A 20,640-nucleotide genomic window follows, 5' to 3' on the forward strand; every position below is an offset into this window, starting at 1 on the left:
TAACCCTAACCCTTCCCCGAAGCCTGACCCTCACCCGTCCCCTAATCCTAACCCATACGCTAACACTAACCCGCGCCCTCACGCGTACGCTCCCCGTACAGCATTGTCGTACCCTCCCCTGGACTCTAAACCGTTCCCGTCCCCTAACCCTAACCCTAGCCGGAACCCTAACCCTAACCCTTCCCCGAAGCCTGACCCTCACCCGTCCCCTAATCCTAACCCGTACGCTAACACTAACCCGTGCCCTCACACGTACGCTCCCCCTAAAGCGTTGTCATACCCTCACCTGGACCCTAAACCGTCCCCGTCCCCTAACCCTAACCCTAGCCCGAACCCTAACACCAACCCTTCCCGAAGCCTGACCCTCACCCGTCCCCTAATCCTAACCCGTACGCTAACACTAACCCGCGCCCTCACACGTACGCTCCCCCTAAAACGTTGTCGTACCCTCCCCTGGACCCTAAACCGTCCCTGTCCCCTAACCCTAACCCTAGCCCGAACCCTAACCCTAACCCTTTCCCGGAGCCTGACCCTCACCCGTCCGCTAATCCTAACCCGTACGCTAACACTAACCCGCGCCCTCACATGTACGCTCCCCGTAAAGCGTTGTCGTACCCTCCCCTGGACCCTAAACCGTCCCAGTCCCCTAACCCTAACCCTAGCCCGAACCCTAACCCTAACGTTCCCCAAAGCCTGACCCTCAGGCGTCCCCTAACCCTAACCCGTACGCTAACACTAACCCGCGCCCTCACATGTACGCTCCCCCTAAAGCGTTGTCGTATCCTCTACTGGACCCTAAACCGTCCCCGTCCCCTAACCCTAACCCTAGCCCGAACCCTAACCCTAACCCTTCCCCGGAGCCTGACCCTCACCCGTCCCCTAATCCTAACCCGTACGCTAACACTAACCCGCGCCCTCACACGTACGCTCCCCGTAAAGCACTGTCGTACCCTCCCCTGGACGCTAAACCGTTCCGGTCCCCTAACCCTAACCCTAGCCCGAACCCTAACCCTAACCCTTCTCCGAAGCCTGACCCTCAGCCGTCCCCTAATCCTAACCCGTACGCTAACACTAACCCACGCCCTCACGCGTACGCTCCCCCTAAAGCGTTGTCGTACCCTCCCCCGGACCCTAAACCTTCCCCGTCCCCTAACCCTAACCCTAGCCCGAACCCTAACCCTAACACTTCCCCGAAGCCTGACCCTCACCCGTCCCCTAATCCTAACCCATACGCTAACACTAACCCGTGCCCTCACACGTACGCTCCCCCTAAAGCGTTGTCGTACCCTCCCCTGGACCCTAAACCATCGCCGTCCCCTAACCCTAACACTAGCCCGAACCCTAACCGTAACCCTTCCCCGGAGCCTGACCCTCTCCCGTCCACTAATCCTAACCCGTACGCTAACACTAACCCGCGCCCTCACACGTACGCTCCCCATAAAGCCTTGTCGTACCCTCCCCCGGACCCTAAACCGTCCCCGTCCCCTAACCCTAACCCTAGCCCGAACCCTAACCCTAACCCTTCCCCGAAACCTGACCCTCACCCGTCCCCTAATCCTAACCCGTACGCTAACACTAACCCGCGCCCTCACACGTACGCTCCCCCTAAAGCGTTGTCGTACCCTCCCCTGGACCCTAAACCGTCCCCGTCCCCTAACCCTAACCCTAGCCCGAATCCTAACCCTAACCCTTCCCCGAAGCCTGATCCTCACCCGTCCCCTAAATCTAACCCGTACGCTAACACTAACCCGCGCCCTCACGCGTACTCTCCCTCTAAAGCGTTGTCGTACCCTCCCCTGGACCCTAAACCGTCCCCGTCCCCTAACCCTAACCCTAGCCCGAACACTAACCCTAACCCTTCCCCGAAGCCTGACCCTCACCCGTCCCCTAATCCTAACCCATACGCTAACACTAACCCGCGCCCTCACACGTACGCTCCCCGTAAAGCATTGTCGTACCCTCCCCTGGACTCTAAACCGTTCCCGTCCCCTAACCCTAACCCTAGCCGGAACCCTAACCCTAACGCTTCCCCGAAGCCTGACCCTCAGCCGTCCCCTAATCCTAACCCGTACGCTAACACTAACCAGCGCCCTCACACGTACGCCCCCCCTAAAGCGTTGTCGTACCCTCACCTGTACCCTAAACCGTCCCCGTCCCCTAACCCTAACCCTAGCCCGAACCCTAACACCAACACTTCCCCGAAGCCTGACCCTCACCCGTCCCCTAATCCTAACCCGTACGCTAACACTAACCCGCGCCCTCACACGTACGCTCCCCCTAAAGCGTTGTCGTACCCTCCCCTGGACCCTAAACCGTCCCTGTCCCCTAACCCTAACCCTAGCCCGAACCCTAACCCTAACCCTTCCCCGTAGCCTGACCCTTACCCGTCCGATAGTCCTAACCCGTACGCTAACACTAACCCGCGCCCTCACACGTACACTCCCACTAAAGCGTTGTCGTACCCTCCCCTGGACCCTAAACCGTCCCCGTCCCCTAACCCTAACCCTAGCCCGAACCCTAAACCTAACCCTTCCCCGAAGCCTGACCCTCACCCGTTCCCTAATCCTAACCCGTACGCTAACACTAACCCGCGCCCTCACACGTACGCTCCCCCTAAAGCATTGTCGTACCCTCCCCTGGACCCTAAACCGTCCCCGTCCCCTAACCCTAGCCCGAACCCTAACCCTAACCCTTCCCCAAAGCCTGACCCTCAGGCGTCCCCTAACCCTAACCCGTACGCTAACACTAACCCGCGCCCTCACATATACGCTCCCCCTAAAGCGTTGTCGTACCCTCCCCTGGACCCTAAACCGTCCCCGTCCCCTAACCCTAACCCTAGCCCGAACCCTAACCCTAACACTTCCCCGAAACCTGACCCTCACCCGTCCCCTAATCCTAACCCGTACGCTAACACTAACCCACGCCCTCACACGTACGCTCTCCCTAAAGCGTTGTCGTACCCTCCCCTGGACCCTAAACCGTCCCCGCCCCTAACCCTAACCCTAGCCCGAACCCTAACCCTAACCCTTCCCTGAAGCCTGACCCTCACCCGTCCCCTAAACCTAACCCGTACGCTAACACTAACCCACGCCCTCACACGTACGCTCCCCCTAAAGCGTTGTCGTACCCTCCCCTGGACCCTAAACCGTCCCCGTTCCCTAACCCTAACCCTAGCCCGAACCCTAACCCTAACCCTTCCCCGAAGCCTGACCCTCACCCGTCCCCTAATCCGAACCCGTACGATAAAACTAACCCGCGCCCTCACATGTACGCTCCCCCTAAAGCGTTGTCGTACCCTCCCCTGGACCCTAAACCGTCCCCGTCCCCTAACTCTAACCCTAGCCCGAACCCTAACCCTAACCCTTCCTCGAATCCTGACCCTCACCGGTCCCCTAAACCTAATCCGTACGCTAACACTAACCCGCGCCCTCACACGTACGCTCCCCCTAAAGCGTTGTCGTACCCTCCCCTGGACCCTAAACCGTCCCCGTCCCCTAACCCTAACCCTAGCCCGAACCCTAACCCTAACCCTTCCCCGGAGCCTGACCCTCACCCGTCCCCTAATCCTAACCCGTACGCTAACACTAACCAACGCCCTCACACGTACGCTCCCCCTAAAGCGTTGTCGTACCCTCCCCTGGACCCTAAACCGTCCCCGACCCTAACCCTAACACTAGCCCGAACCCTATCCCTAACCCTTCCCCGAAGCCTGACCCTCACCCGTCCCCTAATCCTAACCCGTACGCTAACACTAACCCACGCCCTCACACGTACGCTCCCCCTAAAGCGTTGTCGTACCCTCCCCTGGACCCTAAACCGTCCCCGTCCCCTAACCCTAACCCTAGCCCGAACCCTAACCCTAACCCTTCCCCGAAGCCTGACCCTCACCCGTCCCCTAATCCTAACCCGTACGCTAACACTAACCCGCGCCCTCACACGTACTCACACCCTAAAGCGTTGTCGTACCATCCCCTGGACCCTAAACCATCCCCGTCCCCTAACCCTAACCCTAGGCCGAACCCTAACCCTAACCCTTCCCCGAAGCCTGACCCTCACCCGTCCCCTAATCCTAACCCGTACGCTAACACTAAACCACGCCCTCACACGTACGCTCCCCCTAAAGCGTTGTCGTACCCTCCCCTGGACCCTAAACCGTCCCCGTCCCCTAACCCTAACCCTAGCCCGAACCCTAACCCTAACCCTTCCCCGAAGCCTTCCCCTCACCCGTCCCCTAATCCTAACCCGTACGCTAACACTAACCCACGCCCTCACACGTACGCTCCCCCAAAGCGTTGTCGTACCCTCCCCTGGACCCTAAACCGTCCCCGACCCTAACCCTAACCCTAGCCCGAACCCTAACCCTAACCCTTCCCCGAAGCCTGACCCTCACCCGTCCTCTAAACCTAACCCGTACGCTAACACTAACCCACGCCCTCACACGTACGCTCCCCCTAAAGCGTTGCCGTACCCTCCCCTGGACCCTAAACCGTCCCCGTCCCCTAACCCTAACCCTAGCCCGAACCCTAACCCTAACCCTTCCCCGAAGCCTGACCCTCACCCGTCCCCTAATCCTAACCCGTACGATAACACTAACACGCGCCCTCACATGTACGCTCCCCCTAAAGCGTTGTCGTACCCTCCCCTGGACCCTAAACCGTCCCCGTCCCCTAACTCTAACCCTAGCCCGAACCCTAACCCTAACCCTTCCTCGAATCCTGACCCTCACCGGTCCCCTAAACCTAATCCGTACGCTAACACTAACCCGCGCCCTCACACGTACGCTCCCCCTAAAGCGTTGTCGTACCCTCCCCTGGACCCTAAACCGTCCCCGTCCCCTAACCCTAACCCTAGCCCGAACCCTAAACCTAACCCTTCCCCGAAGCCTGACCCTCACCCGTTCCCTAATCCTAAACCGTACGCTAACACTAACCCGCGCCCTCACACGTACGCTCCCCCTAAAGCATTGTCGTACCCTCCCCTGGACCCTAAACCGTCCCCGTCCCCTAACCCTAACCCTAGCCCGAACCCTACCCCTAACACTTCCCCGAAGCCTGACCCTCACCCGTCCCCTAATCCTAACCCGTACGATAACACTAACCCGCGCCCTCACATGTACGCTCCCCCTAAAGCGTTGTCGTACCCTCCCCTGGACCCTAAACCGTCCCCGTCCCCTAACTCTAACCCTAGCCCGAACCCTAACCCTAACCCTTCCTCGAATCCTGACCCTCACCGGTCCCCTAAACCTAATCCGTACGCTAACACTAACCTGCGCCCTCACACGTACGCTCCCCCTAAAGCGCTGTCGTACCCTCCCCTGGACCCTAAACCGTCCCCGTCCCCTAACCCTAACCCTAGCCCGAACCCTAACCCTAACCCTTCCCCGAAGCCTGACCCTCACCCGTCCCCTAATCCTAACCCGTACGCTAACACTAACCCGCGCCCTCACACGTACTCACACCCTAAAGCGTTGTCGTACCATCCCCTGGACCCTAAACCATCCCCGTCCCCTAACCCTAACCCTACGCCGAACCCTAACCCTAACCCTTCCCCGAAGCCTGACCCTCACCCGTCCCCTAATCCTAACCCGTACGCTAACACTAAACCACGCCCTCACACGTACGCTCCCCCTAAAGCGTTGTCGTACCCTCCCCTGGACTCTAAACCGTCCCCGTCCCCTAACCCTAACCCTAGCCCGAACCCTAACCCTAACCCTTCCCCGAAGCCTTCCCCTCACCCGTCCCCTAATCCTAACCCGTACGCTAACACTAACCCACGCCCTCACACGTACGCTCCCCCAAAGCGTTGTCGTACCCTCCCCTGGACCCTAAACCGTCCCCGACCCTAACCCTAACCCTAGCCCGAACCCTAACCCTAACCCTTCCCCGAAGCCTGACCCTCACCCGTCCTCTAAACCTAACCCGTACGCTAACACTAACCCACGCCCTCACACGTACGCTCCCCCTAAAGCGTTGCCGTACCCTCCCCTGGACCCTAAACCGTCCCCGTCCCCTAACCCTAACCCTAGCCCGAACCCTAACCCTAACCCTTCCCCGAAGCCTGACCCTCACCCGTCCCCTAATCCTAACCCGTACGATAACACTAACACGCGCCCTCACATGTACGCTCCCCCTAAAGCGTTGTCGTACCCTCCCCTGGACCCTAAACCGTCCCCGTCCCCTAACTCTAACCCTAGCCCGAACCCTAACCCTAACCCTTCCTCGAATCCTGACCCTCACCGGTCCCCTAAACCTAATCCGTACGCTAACACTAACCCGCGCCCTCACACGTCCGCTCCCCCTAAAGCGTTGTCGTACCCTCCCCTGGACCCTAAACCGTCCCCGTCCCCTAACCCTAATCCTAGCCCGAACCCTAAACCTAACCCTTCCCCGAAGCCTGACCCTCACCCGTTCCCTAATCCTAACCCGTACGCTAACACTAACCCGCGCCCTCACACGTACGCTCCCCCTAAAGCATTGTCGTACCCTCCCCTGGACCCTAAACCGTCCCCGTCCCCTAACCCTAACCCTAGCCCGAACCCTACCCCTAACACTTCCCCGAAGCCTGACCCTCACCCGTCCCCTAATCCTAACCCGTACGATAACACTAACCCGCGCCCTCACATGTACGCTCCCCCTAAAGCGTTGTCGTACCCTCCCCTGGACCCTAAACCGTCCCCGTCCCCTAACTCTAACCCTAGCCCGAACCCTAACCCTAACCCTTCCTCGAATCCTGACCCTCACCGGTCCCCTAAACCTAATCCGTACGCTAACACTAACCTGCGCCCTCACACGTACGCTTCCCCTAAAGCGCTGTCGTACCCTCCCCTGGACCCTAAACCGTCCCCGTCCCCTAACCCTAACCCTAGCCCGAACCCTAACCCTAACCCTTCCCCGAAGCCTGACCCTCACCCGTCCCCTAATCCTAACCCGTACGCTAACACTAACCCGCGCCCTCACACGTACTCACACCCTAAAGCGTTGTCGTACCATCCCCTGGACCCGAAACCATCCCCGTCCCCTAACCCTAACCCTAGGCCGAACCCTAACCCTAACCCTTCCCCGAAGCCTGACCCTCACCCGTCCCCTAATCCTAACCCGTACGCTAACACTAATCCGCGCCCTCACACGTACGCTCCCCCTAAAGCGTTGTCGTACCCTCCCCTGGACCCTAAACCGTCCCCTTCCCCTAACCCTAACCCTAGCCCGAACCCTAACCCTAACCCTTCCCCGGAGCCTGACCCTCACCCGTCCACTAATCCTAACCCGTACGCTAACACTAACCCGCGCACTCACACGTACGCTCACCCTAAAGCGTTGTCATACCCTCCCCTGGACCCTAAACCGTCCCCGTCCCCTAACCCTAACCCTAGCCCGAACCCTAACCCTAACCCTTCCCCGGAGTCTGACCCTCACCCGTCCCCTAATCCTAACCCGTACGCTAACACTAACCCACGCCCTCACACGTACGCTCCCCCAAAGCGTTGTCGTACCCTCCCCTGGACCCTAAACCGTCCCCGACCCTAACCCTAACCCTAGCCCGAACCCTAACCCTAACCCTTCCCCGAAGCCTGACCCTCACCCGTCCCCTAAACCTAACCCGTACGCTAACACTAACCCACGCCCTCACACGTACGCTCCCCCTTAAGCGTTGTCGTACCCTCCCCTGGACCCTATACCGTCCCCGTCCCCTAACCCTAACCCTAGCCCGAACCCTAACCCTAACCCTTCCCCGAAGCCTGACCCTCACCCGTCCCCTAATCCTAACCCGTACGATAACACTAACACGCGCCCTCACATGTACGCTCCCCCTAAAGCGTTGTCGTACCCTCCCCTGGACCCTAAACCGTCCCCGTCCCCTAACTCTAACCCTAGCCCGAACCCTAACCCTAACCCTTCCTCGAATCCTGACCCTCACCGGTCCCCTAAACCTAATCCGTACGCTAACACTAACCCGCGCCCTCACACGTACGCTCCCCGTAAAGCGTTGTCGTACCCTCCCCTGGACCCTAAACCGTCCCCGTCCCCTAACCCTAACCCTAGCCCGAACCCTAAACCTAACCCTTCCCCGAAGCCTGACCCTCACCCGTTCCCTAATCCTAACCCGTACGCTAACACTAACCCGCGCCCTCACACGTACGCTCCCCCTAAAGCATTGTCGTACCCTCCCCTGGACCCTAAACCGTCCCCGTCCCCTAACCCTAACCCTAGCCCGAACCCTACCCCTAACACTTCCCCGAAGCCTGACCCTCACCCGTCCCCTAATCCTAACCCGTACGATAACACTAACCCGCGCCCTCACATGTACGCTCCCCCTAAAGCGTTGTCGTACCCTCCCCTGGACCCTAAACCGTCCCCGTCCCCTAACTCTAACCCTAGCCCGAACCCTAACCCTAACCCTTCCTCGAATCCTGACCCTCACCGGTCCCCTAAACCTAATCCGTACGCTAACACTAACCTGCGCCCTCACAAGTACGCTCCCCCTAAAGCGCTGTCGTACCCTCCCCTGGACCCTAAACCGTCCCCGTCCCCTAACCCTAACCCTAGCCCGAACCCTAACCCTAACCCTTCCCCGAAGCCTGACCCTCACCCGTCCCCTAATCCTAACCCGTACGCTAACACTAACCCGCACCCTCACACGTACTCACACCCTAAAGCGTTGTCGTACCATCCCCTGGACCCTAAACCATCCCCGTCCCCTAACCCTAACCCTAGGCCGAACCCTAACCCTAACCCTTCCCCGAAGCCTGACCCTCACCCGTCCCCTAATCCTAACCCGTACGCTAACACTAATCCGCGCCCTCACACGTACGCTCCCCCCTAAAGCGTTGTCGTACCCTCCCCTGGACCCTAAACCGTCCCCGTCCCCTAACCCTAACCCTAGCCCGAACCCTAACCCTAACCCTTCCCCGGAGCCTGACCCTCACCCGTCCACTAATCCTAACCCGTACGCTAACACTAACCCGCGCACTCACACGTACGCTCCCCCTAAAGCGTTGTCGTACCCTCCCCTGGACCCTAAACCGTCCCCGTCCCCTAACCCTCACCCTACACCGAACCCTAACCCTAACCCTTCCCCGAAGCCTGATCCTCACCCGTCCCCTAAATCTAACCCGTACGCTAACACTAACCCGCGCCCTCACACGTACGCTCCCCCTAAAGCGTTGTCGTACCCTCCCCTGTACCCTAAACCGTCCCCGTTCCCTAACCCTAACCCTAGCCCGAACCCTAACCCTAACCCTAACCCGAAGCCTGACCCTCACCCGTCCCCTAATCCTAACCCGTACGCTAACACTAACCCGCGCCCTCACACGTACGCTCCCACTAAAGCGTTGTCGTACCCTCCCCTGGACCCTAAACCTTCCCCATACCCTAACCCTAACCCTAGCCCGAACCCTAACCCTAACCCTTCCCCGAAGCCTGACCCTCACCCGTCCCCTAATCCTAACCCGTACGCTAACACTAACCCACGCCCTCACACGTACGCTCCCCCTAAAGCGTTGTCGTACCCTCCCCTGGACCCTAAACCGTCCCAGTCCCCTAACCCTAACCCTAGCCCGAACCCTAACCCTAACCCTTCCCCGAAGCCTGACCCTCACCCGTCACCTAATCCTAACCCGTACGCTAACACTAACCCGCGCCCTCACACGTACGCTCCCCCTAAAGCGTTGTCGTATGCTCCCCTGGACCCTAAACCGTCCCCGTCCCCTAACCCTAACCCTAGCCCGAACCCTAACCCTAACCCTTCCCTTAAGCCTGACCCTCACCCGTCCCCTAATCCTAACCGGTACGCTAACACTAACCCGCGCCCTCACACGTACGCTCCCCCTAAAGCGTTGTCGTACCCTCCCATGGACCCTAAACCGTCCCCGTCCCCTAACCCTAACCCTAGCCCGAACCCTAACCCTAACCCTTCCCCGAAGCCTGACCCTCACCCGTCCCCTAACCCTAACCCGTACGCTAACACTAACCCGCGCCATCACACGTACGCTCCCCCTAAAGCGTTGTCGTACCCTCCCCTCGACCCTAAACCGTCCCCGTCCCCTAACTCTAACCCTAGCCGGAACCCTAACCCTAAACCTTCCCTGAAGCCTGAACCTCACCCGTCCCCTAAACCTAACCCGTACTCTAACACTAACCCACGCCCTCACACGTACGCTCCCCCTAAAGCGTTGTCGTACCCTCCCCTGGACCCTAAACCGTCCCCGTCCCCTAACCCTAACCCTAGCCCGAACCCTAACCCTAACCCTTCCCCGAAGCCTGACCCTCACCCGTCCCCTAATCCTAACCCGTACGCTAACACTAACCCGCGCCCTCACACGTACGCTCCCCCTAAAGCGTTGTCGTACCCTCCCCTGGACCCTAAACCGTCCCCGTCCCCTAACCCTAACCCTAGCCCGAACCCTAACCCTAACCCTTCCCCGAAGCCTGACCCTCAACCGTCCCCTAATCCTAAACCATACTCTAACACTAACCCGCGCCCTCACACGTACGCTCCCCCTAAAGCGTTGTCGTACCCTCCCCTGGACCCTAAACCGTCCCCGTCCCCTAACTCTAACCCTAGCCCGAACCCTAAACCTAACCCTTCCTCGAATCCTGACCCTCACCGGTCCCCTAAACCTAATCCGTACGCTAACACTAACCTGCGCCCTCACACGTACGCTCCCCCTAAAGCGCTGTCGTACCCTCCCCTGGACCCTAAACCGTCCCCGTCCCCTAACCCTAACCCTAGCCCGAACCCTAACCCTAACCCTTCCCCGAAGCCTGACCCTCACCCGTCCCCTAATCCTAACCCGTACGCTAACACTAACCCGCGCCCTCACACGTACTCACACCCTAAAGCGTTGTCGTACCATCCCCTGGACCCTAAACCATCCCCGTCCCCTAACCCTAACCCTAGGCCGAACCCTAACCCTAACCCTTCCCCGAAGCCTGACCCTCACCCGTCCCCTAATCCTAACCCGTACGCTAACACTAATCCGCGCCCTCACACGTACGCTCCCCCTAAAGCGTTGTCGTACCCTCCCCTGGACCCTAAACCGTCCCCGTCCCCTAACCCTAACCCTAGCCCGAACCCTAACCCTAACCCTTCCCCGGAGCCTGACCCTCACCCGTCCACTAATCCTAACCCGTACGCTAACACTAACCCGCGCCCTCACACGTACGCTCCCCCTAAAGCGTTGTCGTACCCTCCCCTGGACCCTAAACCGTCCCCGTCCCCTAACCCTAACCCTACACCGAACCCTAACCCTAACCCTTCCCCGAAGCCTGATCCTCACCCGTCCCCTAAATCTAACCCGTACGCTAACACTAACCCACGCCCTCACGCGTACTCTCCCTCTAAAGCGTTGTCGTACCCTCCCCTGGACCCTAAACCGTCCCAGTCCCCTAACCCTAACCCTAGCCCGAACACTAACCCTAACCCTTCCCCGAAGCCTGACCCTCAACCGTCCCCTAATCCTAACCCGTACGCTAACACTAACCCGCGCCCCCACACGTCCGCTCCCCGTAAAGCATTGTCGTACCCTCCCCTGGACTCTAAACCGTTCCCGTCCCCTAACCCTAACCCCAGCCGGAACCCTAACCCTAACACTTCTCCGAAGCCTGACCCTAACCCGTCCCCTAATCCTAACCCGTACGCTAACACTAACCCGCGCCCTCACACGTACGCTCCCCCTAAAGCGTTGTCGTACCCTCACCTGGACCCTAAACCGTCCCCGTCCCCTAACCCTAACCCTAGCCCGAACCCTAACACTAACCCTTCCCCGAAGCCTGACCCTCACCCGTCCCCTAATCCTAACCCGTACGCTAACACTAACCCGCGCCCTCACACGTACGCTCCCCCTAAAGCGTTGTCGTACCCTCCCCTGGACCCTAAACCGTCCCCGTCCCCTAACCCTAATACTAGCCCGAACCCTAACCCTAACCCTTCCCCGGAGCCTGATCCTCACTCGTCCGCTAATCCTAACCCGTACGCTAACACTAACCCGCGCCCTCACACGTACGCTCCCCCTAAAGCGTTGTCGTACCCTCCCCTGGACCCTAAACCGTCCCCGTCCCCTAACCCTAACCCTAGCCCGAACCCTAACCCTAACCCTTCCCCGAAGCCTGACCCTCACCCGATCCCTAATCCTAACCTGTACGCTAACACTAACCCGCGCCCTCACACGTACGCTCCCCCTAAAGCATTGTCGTACCCTCCCCTGGACCCTAAACCGTCCCCGTCCCCTAACCCTAACCCTAGCCCGAACCCTAACCATAACCCTTCCCCAAAGCCTGACCCTCAGGCGTCCCCTAACCCTAACCCGTACGCTAACACTAACCCGCGCCCTCACATGTACGCTCCCCCTAAAGCGTTGTCGTACCCTCCCCTGGACCCTAAACCGTCCCCGTCCCCTAACTCTAACCCTAGCCCGAACCCTAACCCTAACCCTTCCCCGAAGCCTGACCCTCACCCGTCCCCTAAACCTAACCCGTACACTAACACTAACCTGCGCCCTCACACGTACGCTCTCCCTAAAGCGTTGTCGTACCCTCCCCTGAACCCTAAACCGTCCCCGTCCCCTAACCCTAACCCTAGCCCGAACCCTAACCCTAACCCTTCCCCGAAGCCTGACCCTCACCCATACCCTAATCCTAACCCGTACGCTAACACTAACCCGCGCCCTCACACGTACGCTCCCCCTAAAGCGTTGTCGTACCCTCCCCTGGACCCTAAACCGTCCCCGTCCCCTAACCCTTACCCTAGCCCGAACCCTAACCCTAATACTTCCCCGAAGCCTGACCCTCACCCGTCCCCTAATCCTAACCCGTACGCTAACACTAAGCCGCGCCCTCACACGTACGCTCCCCCTAAAGCGTTGTCGTACCCTCCCCTGGACCCTAAACCGTCCCCGTCCCCTAACCCTAACCCTAGCCCGAACCCTAACCCTAACCCTTCCCCGAAGCCTGAACCTCACCCGTCCCCTAATCCTAACCCGTACGCTAGCACTAACCCGCGCCCTCACGCGTACGCTCCCCCTAAAGCGTTGTCGTACCCTCCCCTGGACCCTAAACCGTCCCCGTCCCCTAACCCTAACCCTAGCCCGAACCCTAACCCTAACCCTTCCCCGAAGCCTGACCCTCACCCGTCCCCTAATCGTAACCCGTACGCTAACACTAACCCGCGCCCTCACACGTACGCTCCCCCTAAAGCGTTGTCGTACCCTCCCCTGGACCCTAAACCGTCCCCGTCCCCTAACCCTAACCCTAGCCCGAACCCTAACCCTAACCCTTCCCCGAAGCCTGACCCTCACCCGTCCCCTAATACTAACCCGTACGCTAACACTAACCCGCGCCCTCACACGTACGCTCCCCCTAAAGCGTTGTCCTACTCTCCCCTGGACCCTAAACCGTCCCCGTCCCCTAACCCTAACCCTAGCCCGAACCCTAACCCTAACCCTTCCCCGAAGCCTGACCCTCACCCGTCCCCTAATCCTAACCCGTACGCTAACACTAACCCGCGCCCTCACACGTACGCTCCCCCTAAAGCGTTGTCGTACCCTCCCCTGGACCTTAAACTGTCCCCGTCCCCTAACCCTAACCATAGACCGAACCCTAACCCTAACACTTCTCCGAAGCCTGACCCTCACCCGTCCCCTAAATCTAACCCGTACGCTAACGCTAACCCGCGCCCTCACACGTACGCTCCCCCTAAAGCGTTGTCGTACCCTCCCCTGGACCCTAAACCGTCCCCGTCCCCTAACCCTAACCCTAGCCCGAACCCTAACCCTAAACCTTCCCCGAAGCCTGACCCTCAACCGTCCCCTAATCGTAACCCGTACGCTAACACTAACCCGCGCCCTCACACGTACGCTCCCCCTAAAGCGTTGTCGTACCCTCCCCTGTACCCTAAACCGTCCCCGTCCCCTAACCCTAACCCTAGCCCGAACCCTAACCCTAACCCTAACCCGAAGCCTGACCCTCACCCGTCCCCTAATCCTAACCCGTACGCTAACACTAACCCGCGCCCTCACACGTACGCTCCCACTAAAGCGTTGTCGTACCCTCCCCTGGACCCTAAACCTTCCCCATACCCTAACCCTAACCCTAGCCCGAACCCTAACCCTAACCCTTCCCCGAAGCCTGACCCTCACCCGTCCCCTAATCCTAACCCGTACGCTAACACTAACCCACGCCCTCACACGTACGCTCCCCCTAAAGCGTTGTCGTACCCTCCCCTGGACCCTAAACCGTCCCAGTCCCCTAACCCTAACCCTAGCCCGAACCCTAACCCTAACCCTTCCCCGAAGCCTGACCCTCACCCGTCACCTAATCCTAACCCGTACGCTAACACTAACCCGCGCCCTCACACGTACGCTCCCCCTAAAGCGTTGTCGTATGCTCCCCTGGACCCTAAACCGTCCCCGTCCCCTAACCCTAACCCTAGCCCGAACCCTAACCCTAACCCTTCCCTTAAGCCTGACCCTCACCCGTCCCCTAATCCTAACCGGTACGCTAACACTAACCCGCGCCCTCACACGTACGCTCCCCCTAAAGCGTTGTCGTACCCTCCCATGGACCCTAAACCGTCCCCGTCCCCTAACCCTAACCCTAGCCCGAACCCTAACCCTAACCCTTCCCCGAAGCCTGACCCTCACCCGTCCCCTAACCCTAACCCGTACGCTAACACTAACCCGCGCCATCACACGTACGCTCCCCCTAAAGCGTTGTCGTACCCTCCCCTCGACCCTAAACCGTCCCCGTCCCCTAACTCTAACCCTAGCCGGAACCCTAACCCTAAACCTTCCCTGAAGCCTGAACCTCACCCGTCCCCTAAACCTAACCCGTACTCTAACACTAACCCACGCCCTCACACGTACGCTCCCCCTAAAGCGTTGTCGTACCCTCCCCTGGACCCTAAACCGTCCCCGTCCCCTAACCCTAACCCTAGCCCGAACCCTAACCCTAACCCTTCCCCGAAGCCTGACCCTCACCCGTCCCCTAATCCTAACCCGTACGCTAACACTAACCCGCGCCCTCACACGTACGCTCCCCCTAAAGCGTTGTCGTACCCTCCCCTGGACCCTAAACCGTCCCCGTCCCCTAACCCTAACCCTAGCCCGAACCCTAACCCTAACCCTTCCCCGAAGCCTGACCCTCAACCGTCCCCTAATCCTAAACCATACTCTAACACTAACCCGCGCCCTCACACGTACGCTCCCCCTAAAGCGTTGTCGTACCCTCCCCTGGACCCTAAACCGTCCCCGTCCCCTAACTCTAACCCTAGCCCGAACCCTAAACCTAACCCTTCCTCGAATCCTGACCCTCACCGGTCCCCTAAACCTAATCCGTACGCTAACACTAACCTGCGCCCTCACACGTACGCTCCCCCTAAAGCGCTGTCGTACCCTCCCCTGGACCCTAAACCGTCCCCGTCCCCTAACCCTAACCCTAGCCCGAACCCTAACCCTAACCCTTCCCCGAAGCCTGACCCTCACCCGTCCCCTAATCCTAACCCGTACGCTAACACTAACCCGCGCCCTCACACGTACTCACACCCTAAAGCGTTGTCGTACCATCCCCTGGACCCTAAACCATCCCCGTCCCCTAACCCTAACCCTAGGCCGAACCCTAACCCTAACCCTTCCCCGAAGCCTGACCCTCACCCGTCCCCTAATCCTAACCCGTACGCTAACACTAATCCGCGCCCTCACACGTACGCTCCCCCTAAAGCGTTGTCGTACCCTCCCCTGGACCCTAAACCGTCCCCGTCCCCTAACCCTAACCCTAGCCCGAACCCTAACCCTAACCCTTCCCCGGAGCCTGACCCTCACCCGTCCACTAATCCTAACCCGTACGCTAACACTAACCCGCGCCCTCACACGTACGCTCCCCCTAAAGCGTTGTCGTACCCTCCCCTGGACCCTAAAACGTCCCCGTCCCCTAACCCTAACCCTACACCGAACCCTAACCCTAACCCTTCCCCGAAGCCTGATCCTCACCCGTCCCCTAAATCTAACCCGTACGCTAACACTAACCCACGCCCTCACGCGTACTCTCCCTCTAAAGCGTTGTCGTACCCTCCCCTGGACCCTAAACCGTCCCAGTCCCCTAACCCTAACCCTAGCCCGAACACTAACCCTAACCCTTCCCCGAAGCCTGACCCTCAACCGTCCCCTAATCCTAACCCGTACGCTAACACTAACCCGCGCCCCCACACGTCCGCTCCCCGTAAAGCATTGTCGTACCCTCCCCTGGACTCTAAACCGTTCCCGTCCCCTAACCCTAACCCCAGCCGGAACCCTAACCCTAACACTTCTCCGAAGCCTGACCCTAACCCGTCCCCTAATCCTAACCCGTACGCTAACACTAACCCGCGCCCTCACACGTACGCTCCCCCTAAAGCGTTGTCGTACCCTCACCTGGACCCTAAACCGTCCCCGTCCCCTAACCCTAACCCTAGCCCGAACCCTAACACTAACCCTTCCCCGAAGCCTGACCCTCACCCGTCCCCTAATCCTAACCCGTACGCTAACACTAACCCGCGCCCTCACACGTACGCTCCCCCTAAAGCGTTGTCGTACCCTCCCCTGGACCCTAAACCGTCCCCGTCCCCTAACCCTAATACTAGCCCGAACCCTAACCCTAACCCTTCCCCGGAGCCTGATCCTCACTCGTCCGCTAATCCTAACCCGTACGCTAACACTAACCCGCGCCCTCACACGTACGCTCCCCCTAAAGCGTTGTCGTACCCTCCCCTGGACCCTAAACCGTCCCCGTCCCCTAACCCTAACCCTAGCCCGAACCCTAACCCTAACCCTTCCCCGAAGCCTGACCCTCACCCGATCCCTAATCCTAACCTGTACGCTAACACTAACCCGCGCCCTCACACGTACGCTCCCCCTAAAGCATTGTCGTACCCTCCCCTGGACCCTAAACCGTCCCCGTCCCCTAACCCTAACCCTAGCCCGAACCCTAACCATAACCCTTCCCCAAAGCCTGACCCTCAGGCGTCCCCTAACCCTAACCCGTACGCTAACACTAACCCGCGCCCTCACATGTACGCTCCCCCTAAAGCGTTGTCGTACCCTCCCCTGGACCCTAAACCGTCCCCGTCCCCTAACTCTAACCCTAGCCCGAACCCTAACCCTAACCCTTCCCCGAAGCCTGACCCTCACCCGTCCCCTAAACCTAACCCGTACACTAACACTAACCTGCGCCCTCACACGTACGCTCTCCCTAAAGCGTTGTCGTACCCTCCCCTGAACCCTAAACCGTCCCCGTCCCCTAACCCTAACCCTAGCCCGAACCCTAACCCTAACCCTTCCCCGAAGCCTGACCCTCACCCATACCCTAATCCTAACCCGTACGCTAACACTAACCCGCGCCCTCACACGTACGCTCCCCCTAAAGCGTTGTCGTACCCTCCCCTGGACCCTAAACCGTCCCCGTCCCCTAACCCTTACCCTAGCCCGAACCCTAACCCTAATACTTCCCCGAAGCCTGACCCTCACCCGTCCCCTAATCCTAACCCGTACGCTAACACTAAGCCGCGCCCTCACACGTACGCTCCCCCTAAAGCGTTGTCGTACCCTCCCCTGGACCCTAAACCGTCCCCGTCCCCTAACCCTAACCCTAGCCCGAACCCTAACCCTAACCCTTCCCCGAAGCCTGAACCTCACCCGTCCCCTAATCCTAAGCCGTACGCTAGCACTAACCCGCGCCCTCACGCGTACGCTCCCCCTAAAGCGTTGTCGTACCCTCCCCTGGACCCTAAACCGTCCCCGTCCCCTAACCCTAACCCTAGCCCGAACCCTAACCCTAACCCTTCCCCGAAGCCTGACCCTCACCCGTCCCCTAATCGTAACCCGTACGCTAACACTAACCCGCGCCCTCACACGTACGCTCCCCCTAAAGCGTTGTCGTACCCTCCCCTGGACCCTAAACCGTCCCCGTCCCCTAACCCTAACCCTAGCCCGAACCCTAACCCTAACCCTTCCCCGAAGCCTGACCCTCACCCGTCCCCTAATACTAACCCGTACGCTAACACTAACCCGCGCCCTCACACGTACGCTCCCCCTAAAGCGTTGTCCTACTCTCCCCTGGACCCTAAACCGTCCCCGTCCCCTAACCCTAACCCTAGCCCGAACCCTAACCCTAACCCTTCCCCGAAGCCTGACCCTCACCCGTCCCCTAATCCTAACCCGTACGCTAACACTAACCCGCGCCCTCACACGTACGCTCCCCCTAAAGCGTTGTCGTACCCTCCCCTGGACCTTAAACTGTCCCCGTCCCCTAACCCTAACCATAGACCGAACCCTAACCCTAACACTTCTCCGAAGCCTGACCCTCACCCGTCCCCTAAATCTAACCCGTACGCTAACGCTAACCCGCGCCCTCACACGTACGCTCCCCCTAAAGCGTTGTCGTACCCTCCCCTGGACCCTAAACCGTCCCCGTCCCCTAACCCTAACCCTAGCCCGAACCCTAACCCTAAACCTTCCCCGAAGCCTGACCCTCAACCGTCCCCTAATCCTAACCCGTACGCTAACACTAACCCGCGCCCTCACACGTACGCTCCCCCTAAAGCGTTGTCGTACCCTCCCCTGTACCCTAAACCGTCCCCGTCCCCTAACCCTAACCCTAGCCCGAACCCTAACCCTAACCCTAACCCGAAGCCTGACCCTCACCCGTCCCCTAATCCTAACCCGTACGCTAACACTAACCCGCGCCCTCACACGTACGCTCCCACTAAAGCGTTGTCGTACCCTCCCCTGGACCCTAAACCTTCCCCATACCCTAACCCTAACCCTAGCCCGAACCCTAACCCTAACCCTTCCCCGAAGCCTGACCCTCACCCGTCCCCTAATCCTAACCCGTACGCTAACACTAACCCACGCCCTCACACGTACGCTCCCCCTAAAGCGTTGTCGTACCCTCCCCTGGACCCTAAACCGTCCCAGTCCCCTAACCCTAACCCTAGCCCGAACCCTAACCCTAACCCTTCCCCGAAGCCTGACCCTCACCCGTCACCTAATCCTAACCCGTACGCTAACACTAACCCGCGCCCTCACACGTACGCTCCCCCTAAAGCGTTGTCGTATGCTCCCCTGGACCCTAAACCGTCCCCGTCCCCTAACCCTAACCCTAGCCCGAACCCTAACCCTAACCCTTCCCTTAAGCCTGACCCTCACCCGTCCCCTAATCCTAACCGGTACGCTAACACTAACCCGCGCCCTCACACGTACGCTCCCCCTAAAGCGTTGTCGTACCCTCCCATGGACCCTAAACCGTCCCCGTCCCCTAACACTAACCCTAGCCCGAACCCTAACCCTAACCCTTCCCCGAAGCCCGACCCTCACCCGTCCCATAACCCTAACCCGTACGCTAACACTAACCCGCGCCATCACACGTACGCTCCCCCTAAAGCGTTGTCGTACCCTCCCCTCGACCCTAAACCGTCCCCGTCCCCTAACTCTAACCCTAGCCGGAACCCTAACCCTAAACCTTCCCTGAAGCCTGACCCTCACCCGTCCCCTAAACCTAACCCATACTCTAACACTAACCCACGCCCTCACACGTACGCTCCCCCTAAAGCGTTGTCGTACCCTCCCCTGGACCCTAAACCGTCCCCGTCCCCTAACCCTAACCCTAGCCCGAACCCTAACCCTAACCCTTCCCCGAAGCCCGACCCTCACCCGTCCCATAACCCTAACCCGTACGCTAACACTAACCCGCGCCATCACACGTACGCTCCCCCTAAAGCGTTGTCGTACCCTCCCCTCGACCCTAAACCGTCCCCGTCCCCTAACTCTAACCCTAGCCGGAACCCTAACCCTAAACCTTCCCTGAAGCCTGACCCTCACCCGTCCCCTAAACCTAACCCATACTCTAACACTAACCCACGCCCTCACACGTACGCTCCCCCTAAAGCGTTGTCGTACCCTCCCCTGGACCCTAAACCGTCCCCGTCCCCTAACCCTAACCCTAGCCCGAACCCTAACCCTAACCCTTCCCCGAAGCCTGACCCTCACCCGTCCCCTAATCCTAACCCGTACGCTAACACTAACCCGCGCCCTCACACGTACGCTCCCCCTAAAGCGTTGTCGTACCCTCCCCTGGACCCTAAACCGTCCCCGTCCCCTAACCCTAACCCTAGCCCGAACCCTAACCCTAACACTTCCCCGAAGCCTGACCCTCACTCGTCCCCTAAATCTAACCCGTACGCTAACACTAACCCGCGCCCTCACACGTAGGCTCCCCCTAAAGCGTTGTCGTACCCTCCCCTGGACCCTAAACCGTCCCCGTCCCCTAACCCTAACCCTAGCCCGAACCCTAACCCTAACCCTTCCCCGAAGCCTGACCCTCAACCGTCCCCTAATCCTAAACCATACGCTAACACTAACCCGCGCCCTCACACGTACGCTCCCCCTAAAGCGTTGTCGTACCCTCCCCTGGACCCTAAACCATCCCCATCCCCTAACCCTAACCTAGCCCGAACCCTAACCCTAACCCTTCCCCGAAGCCTGACCCTCACCCGTCCCCTAATCCTAACCCGTACGCTAACACTAATCCGCACCCTCACGCGTACGCTCCCCCTAAAGCGTTGTCGTACCCTCCCCTGGACCCTAAACTGTCCCCGTCCCCTAACCCTAACCCTAGC

Source organism: Pseudorca crassidens, chromosome 6 (genome assembly GCF_039906515.1).
Source record: "Pseudorca crassidens isolate mPseCra1 chromosome 6, mPseCra1.hap1, whole genome shotgun sequence".
NCBI lineage: Eukaryota > Metazoa > Chordata > Mammalia > Artiodactyla > Delphinidae > Pseudorca > Pseudorca crassidens.